Raw genomic sequence first — 6,000 nt, forward strand, 5'->3', positions numbered from 1 at the left:
AAACTGAGGCCTTTCATGGACCTTCCATTAATGTCCATGTTATTCAGATGGTTGGGTGGGACCTAAAAGTTCATCCAGTATTGATTTAATAGGATGTTACACACAAAGAAAAGAATTTCAATGTACAACCAAGAGCACAGTCCTGGAAAAGCTCAGCCACTCAGTGAGATGCTGCCTGCTTGCTTCCCCTCCAGACACACAAAATAACTCTTCTGAGGTGCTCACTGGCCTGACTCCTTTTGGAGGAGGTGAAAAAGCAGCAGAGCTTTAGAAACCAGGGTGCTCAGGAGTTAAAGGGGGTATCTCTGTCAGAGCTTAATCTCAAGGAACTCCAGGGGTTTATAAGCAGGAAAGCTCAGCCCAGATAAGGAAATAACGAGCAGATCATTTTTCTCTGGCCTGGAGCAATCTCAAGAGGGAATATCCCACTGGGGCTGAGCTGATCCCAGGGGCAGGGCTGGCAGAGAGCTCTGGAATGGGCAGATCTGTGCAAAGGAAAATGCACTGAGACCCACAAATTAATTCAACCCCATGCCTTGAGTCACCCAGGTCAAATACATCGACAACTGGACAAGGTTTGAGCTGGTGACTAAGATGCAAAACCACCCCCCCAAGGCCACTGCCCAAACCCTCTCTGTGCTCTGGGTTCCTCCACGCTGCCCACTGATGAGCCTGTTCCACACCCCCAAGAAGAAGCAGCACAAAACACTTCAAGGGATTTTTTTTCCCCTTTCCCGCAGCAACAAGTGGTTGACACCCATTTAAATATTCAGCAGTGCAAGTGTTCTGCCGTTTAGTCTCCTCACGTTGGCACACCCTGCAAACACTGGCTCGGTTCACCTCCGATTTCCCAGCAGAAATAACACGAGTCTGGTGTGAACTGAACAGTTGTGATAAGCAAACTTCCTCCTGCTGCTCAGGACCTGAAACCTGAGCCCAGGCAGAACACACAGCTCTGTTTTGCCAAATGGCTGCTGCTCCCAGGCCCCTGCAGGGACCAAAAGCTGCATGGCTGAGCACCTGCTCTCCCAGATCCCAAATTCTGCCCCTTCCAGCTGCTCGGGGACACCCTGAGAACACCCACTGCTGGGCTGAGCTGTGGGACACAGGGCAGGAGAGCCACTTAACTACTCCCAGTGCCAAGGAACGGGGAAAATCTCTGGGTCCAGAGCAAGACATGGGGCTCTTGTCCACACACAAGCACAGGGAAGCCCCACTGCTGCTCCTGGAAACATTTCCCACTCATTTCTCCCCAGCAGGGACTGTTGTTGCTGCATCAGACCCGGAGGGGATGCGGGGGAAGTGGAGAGGAGACGAGCGAGGAGTTGCCAAGAAGACGCAATAAATTCACTTTTCTGACACAGGACCAAGCTTGCCATTAAATGTCAAGTGCTGGATGAACAGCTGGAGGGGAACAAATCTCTGCTTCAACCTCTGGGCTCTGAGCAATAGATAGCAAAAATCCTCCCCCGGAAAGGCTCCCTCTAAATGGCAAACTGCTCCTGCTCAGGTTTCAGGCTGGAGCTGACAGGGGACTCACAGCTAATCACAGGCTGCTGTTCCCCCCAGCACCTCTGCTAACAGAGCTGGAAACAATCACTTGGCGTCCTGACAGGTAGGAGCCAAATGATGCAGCGTGTCGGCGGCACCAGCACGGGGAACGAGGCAGAGCTGAGCTCAGGTACCACACCAGGCACCGAGTACCCACGTTTAAACCCTGCCCCAGCCAGTCCCAGACTTTAAACCGAGAAAAGAAAATTAAGAGGAGCAAATTCACAGCTGATTGGGCCAACCAAAGGGCCAGAGGAGGTGGCACCTGGACGTGAACACCCCGAGGATCTCCCCCTGTATTTCAGAGATGCTGCCTTCCCCCCTGCCCCCAAATTTAGGTGAAAGTTTTGCCTGCTGCCCTGCAGAGGCTCAGCTGGGTCCCTTCTGTCCTTGTGCCTTCCCTGTCCTTGTGTTTTCCCCTCTAGGTGAGGCAGTGAACAGATCAGAGACACGTCCAGCTCTGCAGAGTCTCCCCCCCGGACAGTCCAGCCCGAGGCGATGCTGCTCCACACAGATAAAATGCCACCAAAATTAACAGGGACTTTCTTTCTTCCTCCCTTAATTTCTATTTTTTTTTCCCCCCCCCATCAAGGAAGGCCATTGAAATTCAGCATCCATCCCAGTGAAGCACTCTGGTGCTGGGTGACCTTTGGGTGACATTTGCTTTGCATCTGTGCACCAGGAGAGACCAAGCCAGCCTTTAAGGAGTCCATAACCCAGCCCTGGCCCTGGCAGGGAATGGCAACCACTGCTGGGATGGGTGGAATTCTCGGGGCACTGGGAGGCTCCTTAAATCAAAGCCCTGAACAGAGAAGTGAGGGGCAGAACCACAAATTTACTGATCATTTGCTTCTGCGTGAGCATAACTCCAGCCTGAGAGAGTCCCTGCATTATGGTGCCATTGGCACCAAATCAAAGTAAGAATTGTTTAGCACAGTTGACAAAAAAAACCCCAGAGTTGCCTTGTAGGCTACCAGCTTTGTGTATTTAATATATTTAACCTATATTTATTCTACTTCCAAACCAGTCTTACTGCCAACAAGCGATTCCTCCTGCTTAAAATGGGAAGTGAAAGACAAGAGAGAGGTGGAGCAAACCCCAGTACAGCCATCCATGAAACAGTAGAGACAACAAAAATAACCCAGTTTCCAAAACTTTTATAAATCATAAATGGGTTGCTATTTGGACGAGTTCTGCAGGATTCTTGACTTTAAAAAAAATATATAAAATAAAGATAATGAGAAAATTAAACCTTTATAGCAAGCTCTCACAGTCTGGGTTTTCAAAACGCTTGTGTAAATAGAATTATCTGCTTCAGAGACATTAAACCCACCAGTGGAATCTCTTACATTACCACATGGTGAACATCTGACCTCCAACACTGGGAAATAATGAAAAATTAATGGATCCAGATGTGCCAATCCTGCCAATGGCAGATGTTCATTTTACACACCATTTAGAAATCCCCAGTGCATTTGAGCACACGATGATAAAACTACTGAATAACAGGAAGAAAAGGAGCAGTGCTGTGAGGTGACACCTGCAGAGAGGAAAATGCAGAGATGGGTGTGCAAGGGATCCCACCAGGAACAGGTCACTCCTATGGCAGCAGCTTTAATTCAGGGACTTTTTCAGGAACCGTTCAGGTTGTTCCCAACAACTTCATCCAGGTTATTCCTGGAGGTTCCAGCATAAACCAATAAGTGACAAATAACCTCAAGACACAAAACACTCTCCAAACTCACCCCTCCATTAGATATTTGCCCAGCTGAGTCTATTCCTCTGCCATTAACTACCTTCAATCTTCTTTTTCTCCTCTTGCTGCTGGAGCTTTGGTGGAGATTGTTTTCTCCTCTATTCTGCTTGTCCAACCTGGCCCGTCCCTCCCAACGAGAATCAGATCAATCTGCCCCTTGCCAGCCGAGCTTGTCACACCCAGGCAGAGTTTTACTACATCATAAACTCACAAAATGCCCCAGTATTTAAGGGAGAGCTCTCATTGAATCCTCAAGGTTCTGCACACAGCCCTGGCAATCCTGCAATCCCTCCCTGGGCAGGAAAGCTCTGGAGCAGCTGCCGTGTGCACTGTCCAGCTGCCCAGTGGTTGCTCTTTCCCCCGGGGTTCCCAACCCCCTTGCTCATGGATCTGCAGCCCCCACCTCTCCTCCTCCTCCTCCCTGGGAAGCCCTGCCCCTGCAGAGCAGCATCTGTTTGTGTGATGCTGAACAATTTGTTGTGTTACATCCTGAAAGCCTCTGACTAAGGAGCTTATTCATGCTCCGTGCTCCGGGAACGGCTCTGACGAACAAACTCCGGGAGCAGGGAGAGAAAATGGAAGCTGATGGTGTTTGAACATCACCTCAGTGCTGACTGCTCAAAGCTCAGCCTTTCAGCAGCAATTCTGCCCCCGTGCCTTTGATTTTGCAAACAGCTGACAAAGGCACAGTTCTATTGACCAGGCAGGTTCGATTAAAATCCTGTATTAAAATGTTCCCCGGGGCTCTCAGTTATCCTGTCCCTCACCTAGAGGGTTTCAGATGGTACAGATCCATCTTGGTAACTGAAATACAGGCCAATTCCCTGCTAGGTCTGGGTCACCATCCATCTTGTCTCTCGTGTTGGCTGGTTCCAAGTGAGTCAAAGAAAGGAGGCACGAGCAAGTTCTCAAATCATCTCTCAGCTGCTGCTGCAGAGGAAGAGCAGAGCCCAGAGAGCACAGGGGGGTTCCTCCTCAGCCCAACAGAGATGTCTGCCAGGGTGAAAAACAGGAGGAGCAACTTTGTCACTGAAAAGGGGAATAAACCAAATCTGAGCTCAGTGGTTTGAGAGGGAAACTCCTGAGCCCCACCCGTTCCCTTCTGAGCTCTGAGTGCAGGTTCCAGGGCAATGCCTCGTCCTGCTGGGTGTGATTTCCCTCCTCTGTAAAACAGGGCACACAGGAAAGACCTGAGAGCAGGACAGAGAGCCAGGACTGCAGTGCAGGCACAGCCACCTCCTCCAAGGTCACACATTTCGCCTGGGGCAGAGCAGGGACCAGGCTGACAAGAGGCTCCCTGGTGCCTTCTCCCGTTAGAGCCGAGGCAGAGACCTGAGGAGACAGGAGAAGGAGCAGAGAGCCTGAGTTCCCACCCCAGGGGGAGAGGGGATTGCAGGGACAGTGGCCTGGGATGCCCTGGGAAGGCTCGTCCCTCCTGTGCTGCTCACTCAGCAGCTCTTCACTGGACATTCACTGCAAAGACTTATTTACCCAGTTTATGGGCAGCAACACCGTGATTTATCCATCCTCAAACGAAAAAAAAACCAACCAAAAACCAAAAAAAGAGTGCAATTTCTCATCTGAGATCAGAAGAGAAACAGGGAAGGGGCAAATCCTTTGAGCATAAACAGATTGCACTATTTATATATGAAAATGTTTTCTGCATCTCCAAACTTACCATGCCCAAGTACTTTAATTAATTGCAGAGGTTGCTATGGTAACACTCCTAACTCAATTATAGCTCTACAAAGAGGTGCAGTGCACTCCTGACAGGGAAGCAGGTAACTCTTGCTGAGAGTGAAGTGGGGGGCAGGCACAACTGCAATGGATTTCTGCAGATCTGACCCCCAGCATCCCAGCAACTTAAATTATCCCCCGGTTCCACCCCCTCCTCAGCCCTCCTGAGGGATGGCACCACCCAGGAGCACCATCCCCAGGTCTGTGCCAAGCTGTGTGACTGAGCCCAGCTGATTTCCTGGGCTCCAGCCCGGGCTGAGCAGAGCTGCAGCCTGACAGGTGGGGAGGGAGAGGATTTCGGGGAGGGAAGTGCAGCTCCTGCCAGGCTGAGTGAAGGAGGGTCCCCAGGCATGGGCAGCCCAGCTCCCATGGGAGGCTGAGCAGCAGCACCTCAGCGGGCAGAGCTCGACTGCCTGACCCCAAAAATCTGCTCTGCCAAAGACTTTCACTCTGACACTGCAAAAATCAGTCTCTGGCCTGTACCTCAGTTCCCACCTGTAAAACCAGGGCAGCACTGCCTAATTCCTAAACAACTGAGAGGTAAAAATTATCATCAGCTGCCTCAACTCAGCATGGATAAGGTCTGTCTGAAGGTTACCACCAGATTAATGATGCTAAAGATCGATGGTTTATGGCCAGATTTCTCCCCCACCAAATACTAAAGGAGTTACTGGTCCAGGCTGGGCACTAGAGAAGACCCCAAAGCCTCTCAAAGACCTCATTCCTTCCCTGCCTTACACCAAACCCTCTGCACCACAGGCAGCATTCTGCCTCCAGATGTTTCAAAAGCAAATGCAATATTCCCTGTTTGTGCCAGGGCACTGAATGGTCAACAGGAAAGGGAAGGCAGGAGAAAAGAGGGAAGAAATGACATTTCCTCTCAGCACTATCAGCTGAAATCCGTGGACTGACAACCTTCACCTCCTCTGTGCAGAGTCCTCCTGCCCCGTGGACGG

This window comes from Pipra filicauda, unplaced genomic scaffold, assembly GCF_003945595.2.
Source record: "Pipra filicauda isolate LSUMZ 115617 unplaced genomic scaffold, ASM394559v2 scaffold446_size559374_pilon, whole genome shotgun sequence".
In the NCBI taxonomy this organism is placed as follows: Eukaryota; Metazoa; Chordata; class Aves; order Passeriformes; family Pipridae; genus Pipra; species Pipra filicauda.